Source organism: Oncorhynchus masou, chromosome 16, assembly GCF_036934945.1.
Source record: "Oncorhynchus masou masou isolate Uvic2021 chromosome 16, UVic_Omas_1.1, whole genome shotgun sequence".
In the NCBI taxonomy this organism is placed as follows: domain Eukaryota; kingdom Metazoa; phylum Chordata; class Actinopteri; order Salmoniformes; family Salmonidae; genus Oncorhynchus; species Oncorhynchus masou.
Window position 1 is genome coordinate 14561512 of NC_088227.1, and position 22718 is coordinate 14584229.

Here is a 22718-nt window from a genome sequence, read left to right on the forward strand (position 1 = left end):
GGGCCTAATTAATTTATTTCAATTGACTGATTCCCTTATATGAACTGTAACTCAGTAAAATCTTTTGAAATTGTTCCGTGTTGTGTTTATATTTTTGGTCATATGTTTTCAAAATGGATACTGCCTCCAGCTCATTGCAAAGTGGTGTGTGACGCGCTGAGGAAGTCTGCCTTATGTTGCCTCTCCGAATGGGAAACGCGCTTCAATTACCAGTTGAGAAATAAAAATAGTAGCTTATTTTAATCAGGGCCCAAAAACTATTTAACACATGATTGCATTTACAGTAGAATTTTTGCGTGATGATTGGGCTTCTAAAAACGCTGTCATCCTCTCAAAGGCTCTGTACTATGTGCCTGTGATAAATAAGTTACATAACGAATATTTACACCTGCCAATTTAATTCCACTAAATGATGCAACCCATAGACCGATAAGCATGACCGGTCCAATGTATTTACATCAACTGGTATTTCCATTAATGAATAGGCTAAAAAGCATTATTTTTGCAATCAAATTTTTTCTTCTCCCGGACAATTGCCCGGTGCCAATTTTATTAATCTGCTTTTCTTTCTTTTTTTTGTTGTTGCCAAAAGCTGATTATTACTGGCTAATGGAAACCCTGGTGTGTGTGTGTGCTTTCTTGTGGTTTTGTTGCCTGGGGAAGGAAACTAGTGATTTCTTGGTACTGAAAGAGGTTTATAGTGAAAGCAGAAATAGCCTACACACTGGTGTGGTGTCACTAAGTGGTAACTGACTATACATATATCATTCAAGGAAATGTGCTGGGGGTTTTTTCCATTTTAAATTGGTTTGAGATCATCAGCACAGAGCCAGGGATTCCCCTAATAGTGTCCCGAACTGTTTCTATTTTAATCTTGTTCTCTCTCTCATATTTAATCTCTCAAACTCCAATGTACCGTACCTTTCATCTTCAATAAAGGTCTGTATTCAGGAGCTTTGCAGTCCTAATGGCGCTCTTATGATGCCAACTGGCAAGACTATATTTAAGATTATATTGCTAAATAAGTACATGGATTCTACCAACCACCAGCCTAAATGTTCTTACCACTGCACAAGTACTGAGGCAGCAATGATAGGTTCTCATAGCAGGTTTCCGCCATATGCTGCTGTCGGGAAACAACAAGCTAAATCGCCATCCCATCCTCGTGGGGCTTTACACACAGCTGGGAGAGCACACAAAATATTTCCTGTGGAAAATGAAGAGAAAATGAAAACGAAGGTTTTCCCTTTATTACTTTGTGAATCGATGTTAAACTTCATATTGCCTTGTGTTGGATTGTATATAGGGAATGCTTTGTCCTTTGTTGAATGGCAGGATGATTTCTCTCTCCTAAAGACTTTGCATATGAAATTATATCAGTACAACATATTGTGGGTGGTAAGATTGTGTGCCTGTGTATGTTGTGATATGTATGACTCGGACATTGTTTATACCATGTGTAACTCTGTGTTGTTTTTGTCGTGCTGCTTTGCTTTATCTTGGCCAGATCGCAGTTGTAAATGAGAACTTGTTCTCAACTGGCTTACCTGGTGAAATAAAAAATACATAAAGTGTCATTTTCCCCCGCCATAATAAAGTATGAATCATGAGGGTGGTGCTCTCTCCATTGAACAAGATAATGAAAATAGAATACAGTATACTATGTTTGGTCATTTATTAATGATGATATGCTGCCCTGATGTTTGCATTTTCAAGGGAAAACAAAAGTCTGCTGTGTTGTCTGTGGCCCAGGAATTTTTTTTTATTTTTATGAATATTTAATTAATCCTATGAATGTGCTAGCTGTGTTTAATGTCATGCATATGGGTCGTTCCATGTCATTTCAGTAAGCCATGACACCAGCCACCTCAGATTGTTATGGAATGGTTTCTGTAGTTAGAAACCGATAAGATAAGCATTCCAGAATCATTATTTGTTGAAATATATTTGCACCCAAATAGGCCATTTTAATTGATATGATTTCATATAATATTCAATAATTATAGTACCGTATGTCCTATTTGGACCAAACTTTTTTTCTAACAATGAAAACGACATGAGGAGTCAAAGGAAGTGGCCTAAAGCCATCCACGGAACCTCCACACACCATTCCAATCCCACCCCAATAACAGGTATAAAGTATCAGTTCTCTATGTTTGACGAATAGTATGGAGCTGCGGCTAGGAGTATTGTTTCTTCATCCTATGTTATGTATTCTCAGTGGATTTTTGTTTTTGTCTGTTCAGAGAAATTAGTCATGGAAGTTACACAATGAATATATACACCCGGCAATTTAATTCCACGAAATTATGCAACCCATAGACCAATAAGCATGACCGGTCAAATCTATTCACATCATCTAGTATTTCCATCAATGAATAGGCTATCCTACATCTTGATATTACCAGGCTCTGACCACTAGATGGTGCTGTTCCTGCTACTAGGTAATTATTTTATAAAGAACTCCCCCACCCCATTGTTAAAGGGATAGTTCATCCAAATTACAAAATTACATATTGGTTTTCTTACCCTCTAAGCAAGCTACGACAGTAACCCAGGCTTTGGTTTTGTTTACCTAGCCACTGTTTCAAATGCTACCTTTTTAGCATTAGTGGCACAAATCCAATCAAATATAAGCATTTTCACACTTCATATCCAAATCCTCTATAAGTAACATAATTGAGTTACACAATACATTTTTAGATATTTTAGGGTGATTTGGACATGAGGCATGGAAATGCTAATATAGGTACCATTTACCCACATTGGATTTGTGACACATTTGAAACAGTTAAACATTGTCTGAGTGGTGCCTGTCTGGCCTCCCATACTCTACTGTACTTCTATATAGTGATATACACTTGTACAGTAGAACTGTACAACAGGTAGCAGTTAAACTGTCTCTGAGGAGTGCCTGTCTGCCCTCCATGCTCCCCGCTCCTCCTCTCTGTTGCCTCTCTGCAGTGTCATTTCTCTGCAATGCTGATGCAGCTGCTGCTGGCTGGGGGCGACAAAGGAGACGATTGCTCATCCTGGCATCACCCCGGCCTCCTGGCTGGAGCACCAGGCCTGGGCCCTCAATATGCCCCATTTAAATTCCCCGTCATTGCCAGTGGATAAAGCAATATTGACAGAAGTATAGAGCTTTACCTTGAGGAAGCTCCGTAAACGTCAAAGGGGCCTTAAGCCATTGTTAATGTTAATTTCTTTCTCTTTAATTACTGTAGTGGGAGAGCAGCAACAGAGCTGGAAGTAATATGGGTTTATAAATTATTTAAAAAAAAATAATCAAACACTTCCTCTGCAAGTCATTTTGAAGGAATTTCATTATCTCATAATTTTGTTACATATTCAGTGGTGACAATTACAAACCTGGCCCTTTTGTTGCAGATTTCCCCAACGCTAGGTTAATGGGAGGTCTCATTGGGGTATAGGCTACAGTGATTCGTCATCCAAAATGTCTTTAAACTCTAACCTTTCATTCATTGTAATCCATTGTCTCCACTCTGTCTGTATAAACACTCTACATTCCAGGGTACTTATTTATTTTTACTATTTTCTATATTGTAAAATAATAGTGAAGACATCAACTATGAAACAACACATATTGAATCATGAAGAAACCAAAAAAGTGTTAAACAAATCAAAATATATTTTATTACTTTAAAGTAGCCACCCTTTGCCTTGATTAATGCTTTGCACGCTCTTGGCATTCTCTCAACCAGCTTCATGAGATAGTCACCTGGAATGCATTTCAATTAACAGGGTGCCTTCTTAAAAGTTAATTTGTGGAATTTCTTTCCTTCTTAATGCGTTTGAGCCAATCAGTTGTGTTGTGACAAGGATGGGGTGGTATACAGAAGATAGTCCTATTTGGTAAAAGACCAAGTCCATATTATGGCAAGAACAGCTCAAATAACCAAAGAGAAACGACAGTCCATCATTATTTTACGACATGAAGGTCAGTCAATCAAGAAGATTTCAAGAACTTTGAAGGTTTCTTCAAGTGCAGTCGCAAAAAAACATTAAGCGCTATGATGAAACTGGCTCTCATGAGGACCGCCACAGGAAAGGAAGACCCGGAGTTACCTCTGCTAAAGAAGAGTTACCAGCCTCAGAAACCAGCAATTAACTGCATCTCAGATTACGGCCCAAATAAATGCTTTACAGAATTCAAGTAACAGACACATCTCAACATCAACTGTTCATCAACTGCTATTACAGCATTCTGCAGCGATACGCCATCCCATCTGATTTGGGCTTAGTGGGACTATCATTTGTTTTTCAACAGAACAATGACCCCAAACACACCTCCAGGCTGTGTAAGGGCTATTTGACGAAGGTTGAGAGTGATGGAGTGCTGCATCAGATGACCTGGCCTCCACAATCACCCGACCTCAACCCAATCGAGATGGTTTGGGATGAGTTGGACCGCAGAGTGAAGGAAAAGCAGCCAACAAGTGCTCAGCATGTGGGATCTCCTTCAGGACTGTTGGAAAAGCATTCCAGGTGAAGCTGGTTGAGAGAATGTCAAGAGTGTGCAAAGCTGTCATCAAGGCAAAGGTTGGCTACTTTGAGGAATCTTAAACAAATCAAAAATATATATTTCATATTCAACACTTTTTTTGGTTGCTACATGATTCCATTTGTGTTATTTCATAGTTTTGATGTCTTCACTATTATTATACAATGTAGAAAATAATACAAATAAAGAAAAACCCTTGAATGAGTATGTGTGTCCAAACCTTTGACTGGTACTGTATAGTGCACTACTTTTGACCAGGTTCCATAGGGCTCTGATCACAACTAGTGCACTATATAAGGAATAGTCGTAGCCAGAGAGCCTCCATGTGAAGGCTGTCTGCTCACATCCATTCCTGACCTATCAATCAAGTCCACATCTGTCCACATCTGTCAAAGGACATACTGTAGATACAGCTGCCATTGAAATGGATAAGTGACTAGTCCCTTGCCTTTAGAGGTAAGCCATGGTATTAACTTGGTGTGCATTATACGAGAGTATAGCTGGGCTGTGGTTACTATCTCTCAGGCTGTATATGACGTGCCCCTGCTTAGTACCTACCCAGCAGGCTGTGAATGTAGAGCTCCTCCCCCTCTGCAGAGCCACTGTATCAGCCGTAGCTTTTGTCTGCTCTCCACTCAGTAAAGAGCGACAGTAAGAATGACTGAGCTCGCTGTGCCCGGCCAGTCATGTGATCTGTGTGTGGCTGAATGCTCTCTTCCCCAGGCCTCAGCCTCAGCCCCATTATGTTCAATAGAGAAAGGGAGCACGCATGTGGACGAAAATCCCGTTTCACTTCCAGACATAGGGCACTGCCAGTATATTTTTGGGAATCCCAATGTTTCCTCCACATGTACGCCCCAAAATATGATCGCTCAGCAAACCCTCAATAATGGTGTCTGGCAGAACAGAATGCTACTGAATGAGGGTACTTGTTTTTTTTGTCCCTCTATCTCCAAATTAGACTTTTAAATGTTTGCAGGGTTTTGACAAACTGATATCCTTTTACATTTGCATGCCATTTAATCCTTTATGTTAAATACCAGCCTTTGAATAGCAATCTCAGCCATCGGTCGGTGATATCTGCAGGATAATGGAATGGCTCCAATATGTGACGTCATGACCATCCCAGAACAACAGTATGGGTCAAGGAAAGTCTGAAGGAGGAGTGAGAATGTCAAACATGATTATTGCCTGTCTCTACTAGCCCATTCTCTGTTCTCTGCCAGCAAGGTCTGTCTGTCTGTGTGGCCAGCCACTGTCAGACAGAGGTAATTAACTACTGAAGCTGCCTCACACGACGGGGAACTCTCATATTTTCTTCCCATCAATTTCGTCTGGCCTCACTATCTAAATCAGTATCTATTCCTTTTAGCCTGATTTGTGAGTTTTTTTTAATTGAAAAATCCTGTTCCTAAAGTGTTTGTATCACAGAATGGGGTGTACGAATGAAGTCCGTTTGTGCGTGCGCATGTGTATGTGTGTACACGTGCATGCCAGTTAATGACATGACACATGCTCCAATACAGCCAGAATATTTAGACTCTATACAAACTGGGGAATTACACACAACCAAACTTCAGAGACTAAAATAATATCTCACCTTTTATTCTCATACCCGTTACAGCAAAGTCACAAACCGTTAACAGATTCAAATCGAAACAGATGCATCATAACAGTGCTCTGCTTAGAAGTCAAGTCTGTGTGTTTTTATGAGTTATCATTGCTGTTGTAGATGAAGTGCGTTTAGTCAATTTACCATGTAGCTAACGCCTGTCCCTATGGGCATAATGACTCCACTGTTGAAACATTAGTGTTTCAAACTGCTGGCAGGGCGTGGTGCATTTGTTGCTCGCTGTTTCAAGTGGAGATTGATTTATGTGCAAGTACATTGGCTGTTGTCCTTTATGTGTGAATGCATTTGGGGTAGTAGATGCAAAACAGAGTTATGGTTCTTCAGATCTTGCCATCTCAGTTTTAATGAATTTATGTATGCTTTTTTGGTGCTTTGATCAGTTACTGCTGTGATTTCTACTGGAAGCCTGAAGTGGCCTCTGTCTGTTATGAAGCCAATATAAGGTTTCCTAGATACTCAAGTTGGCATAAGTTACTCAATAAATTGGGTTGTTAATTGCTTAAATCGCGCCTCGCCTCACGCATATCATCTGTAGTAAATCCAAGTATCAAAGCTTGGTAACACCTGTATGAGGCTCTTGATTGAAGGATACTTGATGAAAACCACTCTCGTTCAGGCAATACTCTTTCAGCTCAGAACATTGAATGAATTGACCCCCCCCCCCCCATCCACATACCTGCTACAGGAAATGGCAGAGAGAAAAGAGGCCGTCATACAGACATTTTTTAAAATGTTTTTATTAAGCTGCCTCCGAGAGTGTGTTCTGCACTTCAACCTGTTGTTTACCAATGGGCAGATCTTGAGGTCACTGTCCAACAGAGCGCAGCCTGTCGCTACCATTCGCTCTGAGGGCCGGGGCAGAAATACAATTTTTGGAGTGAAGGATACAGTAACTGACATTGGCTGGCGCACACTGTTGATAGTCATGTTTCATTGAATGCGATAAATGAATAATTGAAATGTATTTCTCTCCCCGCAGGGCCTCTGTTTTTTGTTTTTTTTTGCGCTGCACAAAGCCATGTGGAGTAAATAAATATCCTGATACGCTGAAACCAGAGGTACGTACACGCACGCTGTCACAGCAATTACTGCTCTCAAACCAGCCAGGCTCACACACACACCAGCTGGCAACCGCTGTTCTGAAGTTTGTGCTATAGGCTGTCCACAGCTACACTGTCTGTCTTTGTCAACCTCTACAAGTAGGATGTTATACACAGCACTCATAGCAAATGTGTCTCCCAGCTTGGCAGTGGGGCTGTGGTTTTCCTAGTGTACCTCAAATCCCATGTGACCAAGTCAGTAGTATCCCCATTTATGTCAGAGTCTCACGTTGTCTGGGACCTGTAGGGTAAAAAAAAACAAGGCACAGGATATTTTGGCTTGACTTTATGTGACCTGACTCCAATGGGATTCCAGCGGGCTGTGCTCTCTCTCGCTTTCTCTCTGTGTGTCTGTCTCTTACCCTTTCTTTCTCTCTGTCTGTCTGTCTCTTACCCTTTCTCTCTCTCTGTCTGTCTCTCGCTTTCTGTCTGTCTGTCTGTCTGTCTCTTACCCTTTCTTTCTCTCTCTCTCTCGCGCTCTTACTCGGTCCATCTGTCTGTCTCTCGCTTTCTCTCTGTCTGTCTGTCTCTTACCCTTTCTTTCTCTCTCTCCCTCGCTTTTACTCTGTCCATCTGTCTGTCTCTCACTCTCTCTGCCGGTCTGTCGCTTGCTCTCTCGCTTTTTCTCTGTCTGTCTCTTACCCTTTCTCTCTGTCTGTCTGTCTGTCTGTCTGTCTGTCTGTCTGTCTGTCTGTCTGTCTGTCTGTCTGTCTGTCTGTCTCTTACCCTTTCCTTCTCTCTCTCTCGCTCTTACTCTGTCCATCTGTCTGTCTCTCGCTCTCTCTGCCGGTCTGCAGCTTGCTCTCGCTCGCTTTCTCTCTCTCTGTCTGTCTCTTACTCTTTCTTTCTCTCTCTCACTCTTACTCTGTCCATCTGTCTGTCTCTCGCTCTCTCTGCCGGTCTGTCGCTTGCTCTCTCTCGCTCTCTCTCTCTCTCTCGCTCTACTTTAATCCTCTCTGCGCTGCAAGCGAAAGCTCTCTGCGGGTTGGCCCAGAACTTTACCCTATCAGCAGGTTAATCTGGTGTCACAGAGTGCACATACATGTGTTCTCGCTGTCTTTATACATACAACCGTTCTGAGCAGTTATCCCGCTTTCTCAGTGTCTTGACTGTCTTAACGTTTCTCTTTCACAAGTGACGCACAATGTCTTTGAAAAAATGAATTCTTAAGAAACATGTTTTTCAATTTGATCATGATCGCCGGGACTAGTGCACTATATAGTGATAGTAAATAGGGTGCCAATTGGGACCTAGTCTATATCAGTCAAAAACACAGTGGCTTTCTTTTGCTTGGCAGTGAGCTCACTTGTTTTGTGACCATTTGGGAATATCAGCATAGAGCTCGAGCCATGCTTTGGCCCTGTCAAAGGGCCTGCACTCTGCGGTTTCCTCTTCCTGTGTGTGGAGTGCAGTATGGGCAGGCCCACAGACAAAGGGGATGTATTGTGGTGGGAACCCCGCCGGTCAATCCGGAGCAAGTGTACAACAGGCTATAAATGGAAAGGAAGCTGTTTTGGGGGGGGGGACTGAATTCCTCAGCAGCGGCAGAGTGGAAACCGGTTGGTGCACAAGGGTTTCTTCTTCCAAGAACCAGCTTTTAGCTTCCATCAAGCCAACTGGGTATTTAGCAGTCACAGCAGATGCATTATGCAGGCCTCTGGTTTGTCACAGTATATGCATGCTCTTTCTCGTGCATCGACAGTAATGATCTGGTTGAGCCATGGCGGACGGCGCTGAAGGGTGGGTGCCATTTGGGAGTCAGTGTGTATAATGTAGTGGTGCCTGTCTGCCTGGTGACATGCTGGGGTAATCAGGAGCTCTGCAGTGGTGTCATCATGGCACCATGGTACAGAGACCCCCCCCCTCCCACACTGTCGCAGTCTGAGTGAAACAGTGGAAAACAGTGTGAGTTTGTTGTTGGTGCTGCGTGTGGGTGACGGTTAGTGAGATCTGAAAACAGGTCACTCATTCCAGCGAGATTGTTCCATGTGAAGACTTCCCACCACCCCCTCAATTATCTGTTTTTATCCGTTCCTTTCTCTGACCTCTCTCTCACGCTCAACGATTAGCTGGGGTGTGGGCTTGGAAAAAGACATCTGACATGTCAGAGTTAACCCTCAAACGGTTGTTGTTCCCCCGTGGTTGACAGGAAATCAGATGAGTCTGGGACAAAGCAGGCTAGGCTGTGGTAATGGTGGTACTAACTGCTAACCTATTGTAGCTGCACGCTATGTTGACGCTCCTGGTAGGGCATTTTCTCTCCACACGCTGTTCTCCTTCCCCTGTGCAATCTTAATGAAGCAATTCATTATAGACCCCAATAGCTATAGGGCAGTGGTCACCAACCTTTTCTGAGTCAAGATCACTTTCACAGTCAAAAAGAAAGCCGAGATCTACCGCTCAGAACTTGTTAAAACATTGCTTTAAAAAATTGAACATTAACCTAATAAAAACTGTTCTGTGGTAATGAGGTTTGTGCTATAGGCCTAATAACATTATCACAGCATATTGGCTATATGCCTGGCCTGACAATATTGGTCTTCTCAACCATATTATATTTCAAAACTCAAGCTTTGATAACAAAATAGATCCGTTGGTGTAGCACTTGCGAAGGCACAGCTGAGTATAAATTGAAGTAATTTGCAAATAATTAGTCCATCTTTTTTTTTACTGGACGATGGTAATTGCATCTGTTGGTCATGGTGCTTTCAAGACAACTGGGAACTCTGAAATCAAAGGTAAAATCATGACGTCCGTGATCTTCAGGTTGGAAAGTCGGAGCTCTAGAAAGATGGCAGATGGAATTCTGAGTTGGATGACCGTTCAAAAGGTTTTCACCCAGTCGGTTCTCGTTTTATTCCGAGTTCCCAGTTGTCTTAAATACACTGAAGTTGGAAGTCTGTGATTTTCCAGTTCCGATTTCCCAGTTGTTTTGAAGATGCCATTATGCCGCATTGACATGCTAGCCGGAACTAGGAAACTCAGAAATGTCCAACTTGCTAACTGGTTGTAGTTATACACGTGCCGCGTTCAACAGCTCAACAAGTCGGACATTTCGGAGTTCCACCTCCCACAGACCCTGCTCTCTCCTCCCTTTCCTCCGGTGAGACTGACCAGAGAGTGGACACCATCTTCCATCGAGTCGCACCACATGTCTCATGCACAAATTCATGTTGTTCCTATGACAATATAGTGAAATATTCCTCTATATTAAAGTAGACACTACGAGCTGCTAATAAATAAAAAAATGCTGGGCTATCGATACACTCGCAGCTGCAGCGCGAGTGGAAGTAGAGAAGCACGTATTATGTTTTGTAATAAAAACAGTGTTGACAGTGCTGAATAAACTTAGACATGAACTCACTCATAAAAACAGCAGCTCTTTGCTGTATTCTTTGACAGTCATGGTCATGCTTTCAAAAGTTAGGAAATCTCACATACGCTAGTATCAAACATCGCTGTCGCCGGGGTCGTGGAAGTGGTAGGCACTGATTTTAGCTATCCAATTGGCCAGTGCAGTAGGCTAGGTGAACTCGATTTTAGCAGTGGTGGAAAAGAACCCTATTGTCGTACTTGAGTAAAAGTAAAGATAACTTTTAATAAAAAATAACTCGAGTGAATGTCAGCCAGTAAAATACTACTTGAGTAAAAGTCTAAAAGTATGTGGTTTTAAATATACTTAAGTATTAAAAGTAAATGTAATTACTAAAATATACTTTAGGATCAAATGTATAAGTATAAATCATTTCAAATTCCTTATATAAAGCAAACCATGATGGCACAATCTTTATTGCTCCAACACAAGACATAATTTACAATTGAAGCATGTGTTTCGTGAGTCTGCCAGATCAGAGGCAGTAGGGATGTTCACTTGATAAGTGGGTGAATTAGGCCATTTTCCTGTCCTGCTAAGCATTCAAAATGTAACTTCTGGGTGTCAGGGAAAATGTATGGAGTACAAAGTACATCACACCCTGGGGCGGCAGGGTAGCCTAGTGGTTAGAGCGTTCGACTAGTAACCGGAAGGAGCACCTAGGCCTTCATTGAAAATAAGAATTTGTTTTTAACTGACTTGCCTAGTTAAATAAAGGTAAAATAAAAAATGTTCTTTAGGAATGTAGTGAAGTAAAAATTGTCAAAAATATAAATAGTAAAGTAAAGTACAGATACCTCCAAAAACTACTTAAGTTAAGTAGTTCTTTCAACTATTTTTTACATAAAGTATTTTATATGACTGGATGTTAGCCCCAGATCTCTCGGTCAGAGATTGTCTTTTCAAACAAATGAAAGGGTTTAAAATGGGAACACTTTGCCTACCTGGTGTGCAGGGCTTCTGAATCAAGTGTCCCTACCACCAACAGCACAGCATGAATAACATTTAAAAAAGGAGAGCAAACAGAAAATGAATGTTTGGTGATAGACTAGGAATGCTTTGAAGATGGACCGGTTGGTGACCACTGCTATACCTCCCATTATAAAATAGGCTATCGGCCCTCTCCAGAATGGTACTATTTCCTGTGAGAAACACCTCATTAAAACCTCAGCAGACAGACTAAAACACTAGACTCCACTTTAATCTTCTAGTCGGGTTACAGACAGGCTCTTCTGTGGTCATGTGCTATTCACTCTAGAAAGGGGAAACCAAACCGACTTCGTGCACCCCACCCACTCTCTCTCTGGTCATGGTTTTAAAAGTTATGAAATCTCACATACGCCAGTATCAAACTTCGCTGTTGCCGGGGTTGTGGAAGCGGTAGGCACAGTGATTTTAGTTTTATGACTTGGCCAGCGCTGTAGGCTAGGCACACTCGATTTTAGCACTGATGGAAAAAGTACCCAATTGTCGTCATACTTGAGTAAAAGTAAAGATACCTCAATAGAAAATGACTCAAGAAAAAAAGTGAAAGTCAGCCAGCAAAATACTACTTGAGTAAAAATCTAAAAGTATTTGGTTTTAAATATACTTTATTATCAAAAGTAAATGTAATTACTAAAATATACTTAAGTATCAAAAGTAAAAGTAGAAATCATTTCAAATTCCTTATATAAATCAAACCCTGATGGCATCATTTTCTTGTTTGTTTTAATTGATTTACGGATGGCCAGGGACATGCTTCAACACTCAGACATAATTTACAAATTAAACATGTGTGTTTAGTGAGTTTGCCAGATCAGGGACAGTAGGGATGACCAGGGATATTCTCTTGATAACTATGGTAATTAGGCAATTTTCCTGTCCTGCTTAGCATTCAAAATGTTACGAGTAATTTTGGGTGTCAGGGAAAATGTATGGAGTAAAAAGTACATTATTTTCTGTAGGAATGTAGTAAAGTAAAAGTAGTCAAAAATATGAATAGTAAAGTACAGATGCCCCAAAAAACTACTTAAGTAGTACTTTCAACTATTTTACTTAAGTATTTTATACGACTGGATTTTAGCCCCAGATCATGAATAACATTTAAAAAAGGAGTGCAAACTGAAAATAAATGTTTGGTGATAGACTAGGAACGCTTTGAAGATGGACCGGTTGGTGACCACTGCTGTACCTCCCAATAGTTTTTTATTTCACCTTTTATTTCACCTTTATTTAACCAGGTAGGCTAGTTGAGAACAAGTTCTCATTTGCAACTGCGACCTGGCCAAGATAAAGCATAGCAGTGTGAACAGACAACAACACAGAGTTACACATGGAGTAAACAATTAACAAGTCAATAACACAGTAGGGAAAAAAGAGAGTCTATATACAATGTGTGCAAAAGGCATGAGGAGGTAGGCGAATAATTACAATTTTGCAGATTAACACTGGAGTGATAAATGATCAGATGGTCATGTACAGGTATAGATATTGGTGTGCAAAAGAACAGAAAAGTAAATAAATATAAACAGTATGGGGAAGAGGTAGGTAAAATTGGGTGGGCTATTTACCGATAGACTATGTACAGCTGCAGCGATCGGTTAGCTGCTCAGATAGCATATAAAATAGGCTATAGGCCCTCTCTAGAATGGTACTATTTCCTGTGAGAAACACCTCATTAAAACCTCAGCAGAAAGACTAAAACACTAGACACCACTTTAACCTTCTAGTCAGGTTACAGACAGGCTCTTCTGTGGTCATGTGCTATTCACCTCAGGAAGGAGAAACCACATCATTCTCCAGCCTCAGTCTCATAATTGCCAGCCTCTTAGTAAAGCTCATCTCCCTCTTGTCCCATCATTATCGCTATGTCGAGGTGCAGAGGCAGTGGAGAAACACAAGACGTCAGAAAATTTAAAGGCACTGACGCAGATTAGTCCCGCCGAGAGATGTCAGCTCCAGAAAACATCAAAGTGTCTCTGTGAGGCGTTTCGCTTTCGGGAGCCACCACCACTATCAGCAGCCTTTCCTCCTCCTTCACATAGAGAAGAGCTCCTCTAGTCTCTCTGCCCTGCTGCTCCCATGTCAATGATTTCTTCACGGTCTCACGCCACTGGGCCAGGTTAGCAGGGCTCTCTCCCTCTAACCTGCAGGCATAGGGCATGGAAAGGTGGAGGAAAGGTGGGAGGGTAGAGACGGACGATAAAGGGAGGACTGCCACAGATGGATGTAATCAAGAGTTACAGCATGGGGCTTTTGAAGCTCTACCTCTCTCCTCCTTCTCTCTCTCTCTCTGCAGATGAAAGAGGAGAAAGGGCGAGAAGGTTTAATGATCTCTGACTCATTCAACCCCTTCTTACTTTGCCTCAGTTTGTCCCTCCTTATTGGGTGGGGGCAGGGCTGATGGACGAGCACACACGTGCAGGGCATGTATGTTTGGCTCCAAGGGGACTTAGTTATGCTGTTCGTCTCTGTTTTCTCTGGATTTATTTGTTTGTTTGACTCAGGAAGTCAACGTGGTTGAGAGGTTATGATCTGCTCTGTGGCTGCTGCTGCAGCTCGATACTCACTATGGTGGAGGAGTACTCTGCCGCAGGGTGTGTGTGTGTGTGTGTGTGTGTGTGTGTGTGTGTGTGTGTGTGTGTGTGTGTGTGTGTGTGTGTGTGTGTGTGTGTGTGTGTGTGTGTGTGTGTGATATGAGGATATATAGCCTATTTCAAAAGAACAGAATAGCATATTCTGAGTCATCCTTATGTTAAGTCCTGATCTGGCTATGGTATTTCATTTAGCAGGCAAGATTTGCCTTGGCATTCTTTAATGTTAAGAATAATACAATTTAACATAGCTGAATAAAATAGAAAGGATATTTTCCCCCAATGATTTCCAAGGGAGTGTGCACATGCTGCTATTCTGTGTTGAGCAGTTAACAATGAAATAGGTGCTCCTATATGCTTAATTTATAGTTATTTATGCAACTTAAGTTGTGGTACAATTGTTAGGCTATGTTTTGATTTGTAATGCATTCGAAGGCTGCATGATGCGACTCTAATGATGATTTGAAAAACGTTGCATGAAAGGGAAGCACTCTGCTCTGTTTCTTGCGCAGGCTGCACACACTTCATCAGTCTCTCGTTCACAATTTGACAAGCACTAGATAATATTCTCACCCATCAGACTATTCTCCATGTAATCTGGTATTTACCTATAGCCTCCTAATACATTAGAATGGCCCATAAAAACAAATGTCATCCGTTGGCTGCACTCGAATATCGAATGGAGGTTACTTGCGGTTACATTTCTAATATGCCAGGTAGGTTACACCGTTTGTAATTTGCTTAGTTTAAAGAATTGAGCAATACATGTAGCGACATGAGAAAGCTGGAATTCTCTATTAAATAATGGGCAGTCAAAACTCTGTTATCACACGCGTTTGCGCAATGACTGAGCTTATAAGAACACGTAGGCCTAGCCTATAGAAAGCTGATGGGAACCTCCTCTTTTTAATAGAGGCCATCAAAACTCTGTTTCTCGCGCAATTGCATAGTCAATAGAAATGTTGCGCAACATGGGCTTATATGAACACTTATTTCATTCCATGCGTCAAGCATTGATGTCAGAGTGATTTAAAGGGACAATAGATCGCTGAGTACCAGCCATTAGGGACCGGGCGTTAGCAAGTTTGGGAGACTACTAATGACCATCAGCGGCATCAGAGCGCAGTTTTGGCGAAGCCTACTTACAGTGACTCAACGGTCACATGGAATTTGACTGCAGTCATGACCCGTGACTGCCCGTGTGGCCGTAATACGGTCATGTAACAGCCTTACTATGACCCCACCATGTCTTGCTGACTCCTACAGCAGAAATGCATGAACCCCCCTCTACTAAATGACTAACCCTCAACGAGTGTGTGACGTACAAGCAACATGCTCCTCAGAAACCTCTCTTATTGACGAGGACACGTCACACTCTGTGCTGTTAGCTTCTATGTACGAGAAGGAGGACAGTAGGCTTCAGGCGGCCATATTGCCTCACTGAACACAATGTGCTCATTACAGTGGGGCTAAGCGTTACTCTGAGTCTGCAGTGGTTTTATTGGCTTTACATGAAGAGGCATTGATTCAGGAATTGGGGTCAAGGTGAACATGGTCGCTGCCTTTTTCCTCATTTTTAAGGTTAGACTTAACTGCTCACCCTGTTGAGAGGCATGATAGGTATATTATGAGAGGAGTTGAGAAAGCCTTAAGACTGGACCAGGCTAACTAATGGCTTCACACATGGATGGGCTTATTATGGACTTGGGTGGACGGTGACAATGGTCTCTTTCACTTGACCGTTCTGCGTCTGACACTCCTGTATGGAACATCCGTCGCAGGGTTTGCAAATTAGCCTAATCTCTACCCAGTCAAGATGGCAGCTGACACAAAGAACCCTTCATTCCCTCTGTATTAGTGGTTAGGGCCCATTTTAGAATGCTTTAGCTAGTGAACTCAAAATTCAACTCAAGATTTGGATTCGATATGAAAAAGTACAAAGAAAAGGGTAGCTCAAAACATCAGACCGAATCTCTGATGTTAATGTTGCTCACTGATGATTCAGCAGCTAGCCATACACTTGGAATCAATCTATTGAATGATGTGGACCGGCTGGTCAGTCCCATTTCGACAGGGCCCAGGCGTAGCCGGGTGTAGTGTAGTGCCAGAGTAGGAGGAGAAGCTCTTTGAAGTTCTGTTTGCTTCCTCTTGCTCTGGGCCCATAATGGTCTGCAGCTTATATGAGCACCACTCCACATGTTGAAGGTTTGGTTTGTTGACAACGATGTCCTTTTAATTACAAAGGAGGCAGACTGTTGGGCTCTGGCCATATGGACACTCTAGGGCAGGGCTATCAAACTCATTTTGCCCCGGGGGGCACATTTGGTCTTCATTGAGGTCCAGAAGACCACACTGAAAAATTGTTATTTCTTTGCCATACAATAATGTAATAGAAAATTGTCCTCTATTCATCGTTTTTGAAATGTATTTAATGCTCCCTGACTGTCTAGCTTTTACTTAGCTAATAGTTAGAGAGCTGAAAAGTCCAACTGTATGAATGTAGGTCCATTATCATTTCTACACAATTTTGATTTGGGTTTGAATTTTGTTACCCCTTGTGTGCAGTATGTTTGACACCCCTACTCTCGGGCCAGTAGTGCCTGGCCACTTTATTACCCACTGATGGCACTGTGGATGACTCCTCTTGCACGCAAGACAAAGAAATGTATATATATGCGTTCCAGATGGCACCCTATTCCCTATAATAGGGCCTATGTAGTAAACTACTTTTCACCAGGCTCCATGGGGCTCGGGTCAGAAGTAGTGCAGTATAAAGGGAATAGAGCGCTATTGGGGACACAAAACTACACAATAAAATAATGGCTATTTAGGTGATTGGCGGCAACAGGCTTCCATACAAACGCGCTGGCAGAGCTTGTGTGGCTCAGTGGATCGGGCCACGTCGCAGTGTTTTAAGCCTAGGCTGTGATAGTAGAGCTGTGAGGTTGTGTTTTAAGCCTGGCCCGTGATAGTAGAGCTGTGAGGTTGTGTTTTAACCCTGGGCCGTGATAGTAGAGCTGTGAGGTTGTGTTTTAAGCCTGGGCCGTGATAGTAGAGCTGTGAGGTTGTGTTTTAAGCCTGGGCCGTGATAGTAGAGCTGTGAGGTTGTGTTTTAAGCCTGGGCCGTGATAGTAGAGCTGTGAGGTTGTGTTTTAAGCCTGGGCAGTGATAGTAGAGCTGTGAGGTTGTGTTTTAAGCCTGGGCCGTGATAGTAGAGCTGTGAGGTTGTGTTTTAAGCCTGGGCCGTGATAGTAGAGCTGTGAGGTTGTGTTTTAAGCCTGGGCTGTGATAGTAGAGCTGTGAGGTTGTGTTTTAACTCTGTGTGCTGTTCTGGTTTTTATTATGGCTCCCACATTTGGCCGATCTGAACAGGGTAGAAGACATTAAATGCCCCCACCTCTCACATACAGTTGAAGTCGGAAGTTTACATACACTTAGGTTGGAGTCATTAAAGCTTGTTTTTCAACCACACCACAAATGTCTTGTTAACTAACTATAATTTTTGCAAGTCGGTTAGGACATCTACTTTGTGCATGACACAAGTCATTTTTCCAACCATTGTTTACAGACAGATTATTTCACTTATAATTCACTGTATCACAATTCCAGTGGGTCAGAAGTTTACATACACTAAGTTGACTGTGCCTTTAAACAGCTTGGAAAATTCCAGAAAAAGACGTCATTGTTTTATTAGCTTCTGACAGGCTAATTGATATAATTTGAGTCAATTGGAGGTGTACCTGTGGATGTATTTCAAGGACTACCTTCAAACTCAGTGCCTCTTTGCTTGACATTATGGGACAATCAAAAGAAATCAGCCAAGACCTCAGAAAAAAAATTGTAGACCTCCGCAAGTCTGGTTCATTCTTGGGGGTATTGGTATTGGAGGTATTGGAGTAGCCATCACAAAGCCCTGACCTCAATCCTATAGAAAATTTGTTGGCAGAACTGAAAAAGCATGTGCGAGCAAGGAGGTCTACAAACCTGACTCCGTTACACCAGCTCTGTCAGGAGGAATGGGCCAAAATTCACCCAACTTATTGTGGGAAGCTTGTGGAAGGCTACCCTAAATGATTGACCCAAGTTAAACAATTTAAAGGCAATGCTACCAAATACTAATTGAGTATATGTAAACTTCTGACCCACTGGGAATGTGATGAAAGAAATAGAAGCTGAAATAAATCATTCTCTCTACTGTTATTCTGGCATTTCACTTAAATAAAGTGGTGATCCTAACTGACCTAAGACAGGGACATTTTACTAGGATTAAATGTCATGAATTGTTAAACTGAATTTAAATGTACTTGGCTAAGGTGTATGTAAACTTCTGACTTCAACTGTACAGTACAACTGTGACTGTAATTTATTAGCCAACATCTCTGAGTTTTTATTTATTTTCTGCTATGAAATTATTCTTATTTTGTTAATTTTCCATGACATGGAATTTCCAAAGGACTGAGTCTCAGCACTCACCAAATGTGTTACTGCAATCAGCTCGTTGAGTCGTTCAGACATTATCTGTTGGTTGATCCTAATGGAAACCACCTGCCAAGTGATGGCAAAAGCCTTGAGAAATGTGAGGAGAAAGATCATTTGAGGCAAATCTGATCACACCATTCTGAGTAGAATATTTACCTCTAGTGACTAGCGATGGGTTAGATGCAAAAGAGGTGGTGAGGGCAAGCGGAGCATCAGTGATTGTGGTTTGACAGAATATCTTCAAGTACCATCTTTCCAGTGGTGTAAAGTACTTAAGTAAAAAGTACTTTAAAGTACTACTTAAGACGTTTTTGGGGTATCTGTACTTTACTATTTATATTTTGACTTTTACTCCGCTACATTCGTAAAGAAAATTACAGTATGTACTTTTACTCCATACATTTTCTCTTACATCCAAAAGTACTTGTTACATTTTGAATGCTTAGCAGGACAGGAAAATTGTCCAATTCACGCACTTATCAAGAGAAATTCCCTGGTCATCCCTATTGCTTCTGATCTGGTGGTCTCACTAAACACATGCTTTGTTTGTAAATCATGTCTGAGTATTGGAATGTTCCCCTAGCTATCTGTAAATTTAAAAAACAAGAATATTGTGCCGTCTGGTTTGCTTAATATAAGGAATTTGCCGTTTGATTCCTTAGTATATTTAAAACCAAATACTTTTGGACTTTTAGTCAAGTTGTATTTTACTCAGTGACTTTCACATTTACTTGAGTCATTTTCTATTAAGGTATCTTTTACTCTTACTCAAGTATCACAATTGGGTACTTTTTCCACCACTGCATCTTTATTAGGGTGAAAACAGAGAGTTGGTCAAAAGGGAAGATGAATGTGGGAACAAAGGTGCACTTTCAGAGTAACAATGTTCAATATAGACCCAGTTAGCAAGTTGACGTTGCTGGTCCAGTGAGCATGGCTCGCACCAACAGACAATACAACAGGTTTCTCCAGTCGACAGAACATTAATGAAGAGGACCGTTCCTGTTCAGTTTTGCACCAGTTCACACCATTGAACCTGTATTTGTCATCAATCAATCACACCTAGGCAGACCTAGAAAGTGGATGTTATGCTGTCAGAAAGACTAGCACCCCTGAAGTTAATTCAAGTTTCAAAGTTTCTAAATAGTATAAGCTCCATGTCCATCCACGTTGGTCAGTTACTCAACTCATCAGACCACCTCTGGTCAGGTCTCCAGGTTCATCCTATCGTAGACACGGTGGACTACAGAGTGACGGTCGCCCTCTGTCTAAGCCTCTGGAGAGAAAAAAGAGGGGTCTTAAGATTATCCCGAAACAAGGAACCATCGTCTCCGATCTGATCTGAATGTGGACCTGTATCGTGACGCTTGCTGCCAGTACAGGGGGTTTACTGTATGTTCCCAGGGATAACTAATGACTGGCGCAGTGAGCTACCCCTGTAGCAGTCACGCTCGCTCTCTCTTTATTTGTCTCTCTATGTTTCACTCTCTCTGTCTCTCTTTCTCTCTCTCAGAGGAAGGCCAGCAGATGAAAGACGTCCTGAATCCGCCCAGTATCCCTCGCATACTCATAAAAGCACGTGCAAGCATACACTCACACACGCAAGCATACACTCATACGCAAGCATACACTCACACACGCAAGCATACACTCACACACGCAAGCATACACTCATACGCAAGCATACACTCACACATGCAAGCATACACTCACACACGCAAGCATACACTCACACACGCAAGCATACACTCATACGCAAGCATACACTCACACATGCAAGCATACACTCACACACGCAAGCATACACTCACAGGCAAGCATACACTCACACACGCAAGCATACACTCACACACGCAAGCATACACTCACACGCAAGCATACACTCTTACACACATGCAAGCATGCACTCACACACAAGCGCAAGCATACACACACACGCGCAAGCATACACTCACACTCACGCAAGCATACACACACACGCAGGCAGCACGTACTATACAACACACTACTGCACACGGCTCACACACTCATCCCTGTCTCTCATGCCTTGTCCTCATTCACAAGTGCTTTAGTCGGAGGCTCCTGCGTCATTTTCCCTCTCTCGTTGGCACTCCCCAGACCTGAAAGCTCTACTTGCCAGCAGCAAAAGGGCTGAGAGTACTCAGTGTGCCGAAGAATGTCGGTAACCTAGCAACAGGGTCTGAAGTGATAGATCGCTCTGTTGGTGTGTGATGGGCGGCTGTGCATCAGGTATTATTACACTGCTCTGCTGCTGCTGGGATGGAGCTGCTGCATGCTGGTGGTGGGAGAGGTATGACTTACTGCTGCTACAGTCAGTGGGTGACATTTGACATTGTGGTCATTAAGTAGACGCTCTTATCCAGAGGGACAGTTAGTGCATTCCTCTTAGCACCTACTCATTCCAGGGTTTTTCTTTATTTTTTACTATTTTCTACATTGTAGAAAAATAGTGAAGACATCACAACTGTGAAATAACACATATGGAATCATGAAGACACCAAAACAGTGTTAAACAAATCCAAATATATGTTATATTTGACACACTCTTGGCCTTCTCTCAACCAGCTTCATGAGGTAGTCACCTGGAATGCATTTCAATTAACAGGTGTGCCTTGTTAAAAGTTCATTTGTGGAATTTATTTCCTTCTTAAAGCATTTGAGACAATTTACTTTTACTCCACTACATTCGTAAAGAAAATAATGTACTTTTTACTCCATACATTTACTCTGACACCCAAATGTACTTGTTACATTTTGAATGCTTAACAGGACAGGAAAATTGTCCAATTCACACACTGATCAAGAGAAAATCCCTGGTTATCCCTACTGCTTCTGAAATGGTGGACTCACTAAACACATGCTTTGTTTGTAAATCATGTCTGAGTATTGGAGTGTGCCCCTAGCTATCTGTAAATTAAAAAAAAAAAAAAAAACAAGGATATCGTGCCGTCTGGTTTGCTTAATATAAGGAATTTGTCTTTTGATACTGAAGTATATTTAAAACCAAATACTTTGGACTTTTACTCAAGTTGTATTTTACTCTGTGACTTTCATTTTGTGGAATTTCTTTCCTTCTTAATGTGTTTGAGCCAATCAACTGTGTTGTGACAAGGTGGGGGTGGTATACAGAAGATAGCATGAATCAGGCCTTCATTGTCGAATTGCTGCAAAGAAACCACTACTAAAGGACACCAATAATAAGAAGAGACTTGCTTGGGGAAAGAAACACAAGCAATGGACATTAGACCGGTGGAAATCTGTCCTTTGGTCTGTTAAGTCCAAATTGGAGATTTTTTGTGAGAACGGATAATCTCCACGGTGGAACCACACATGCAAATCATGGAGGAGGAGATGTGTTGGTGTGATGGTGCTTTGCTGGTGCCACTGTCATTGACTTATTTAGAATTCAAGGCACATTTAACCAGCATGGCTACCACAGCATTCTGCAGTGATACGCCATCCCATCTGGTTTGCGCATAGTCCCACTATCATTTGTTTTTCAACAGGACAATGACCCAACACACATCCAGGCTGTGTAAGGGCTATTTGATCAAGGTTGAGAGTGATGGAGTGCTGCATCAGATGACCTGGCCTCCACAATCCCCCGAACTCAAACCAAATTGAGATGGTTTGGGATGAGTCGGACCGCAGAGTGAAGGAAAAGCAGCCAACAAGTGCTCAACATTTGTGGGAACTCCTTCAAGCCTGTTGGAAAATCATTCCAGGTGAAGCTGGTTGAGAGAATGCCAAGAGTGTGCAAAGCTGTCATCAAGGCAAAGGGTGGCTAGTTTGAAGAATATATAAAATATCAAATATATTTAGATTTGTTTAACACTTTTTTTGGTTACTACATCATTCCTTTTGTGTTATTTCATAGTTTCGATGTCTTCACTATTATTCTACAATGTAGAAAATAGTAAAAATAAAGAAAACCCCTTGAATGAGTAGGTGTGTCCAAACTTTTGACTGGTAGTGTATAATGTCAATAATCTTGCCCTGGAGACAGAATTGA

The 22718-nt window shown here is 41.9% G+C and overlaps 1 protein-coding gene across 4 annotated transcripts in view; it reads left to right on the forward strand.

The window, feature by feature from the left end:
- Positions 1 to 22718, forward strand: part of LOC135557511 (tyrosine-protein kinase Fyn-like) — a 67758-nt gene that overhangs the window by 10386 nt on the left and 34654 nt on the right. For 3 of the 4 annotated variants that reach the window (XM_064990815.1, XM_064990812.1, XM_064990814.1), the window contains exon 2: positions 7138 to 7216. The exons of the other annotated variant lie outside the window; for it this stretch is intronic. The gene's annotated coding sequence lies outside the window, so the exon portion shown is untranslated. The remainder of the gene's footprint in view (positions 1 to 7137; positions 7217 to 22718) is intronic. 4 annotated transcript variants of the gene reach the window in all.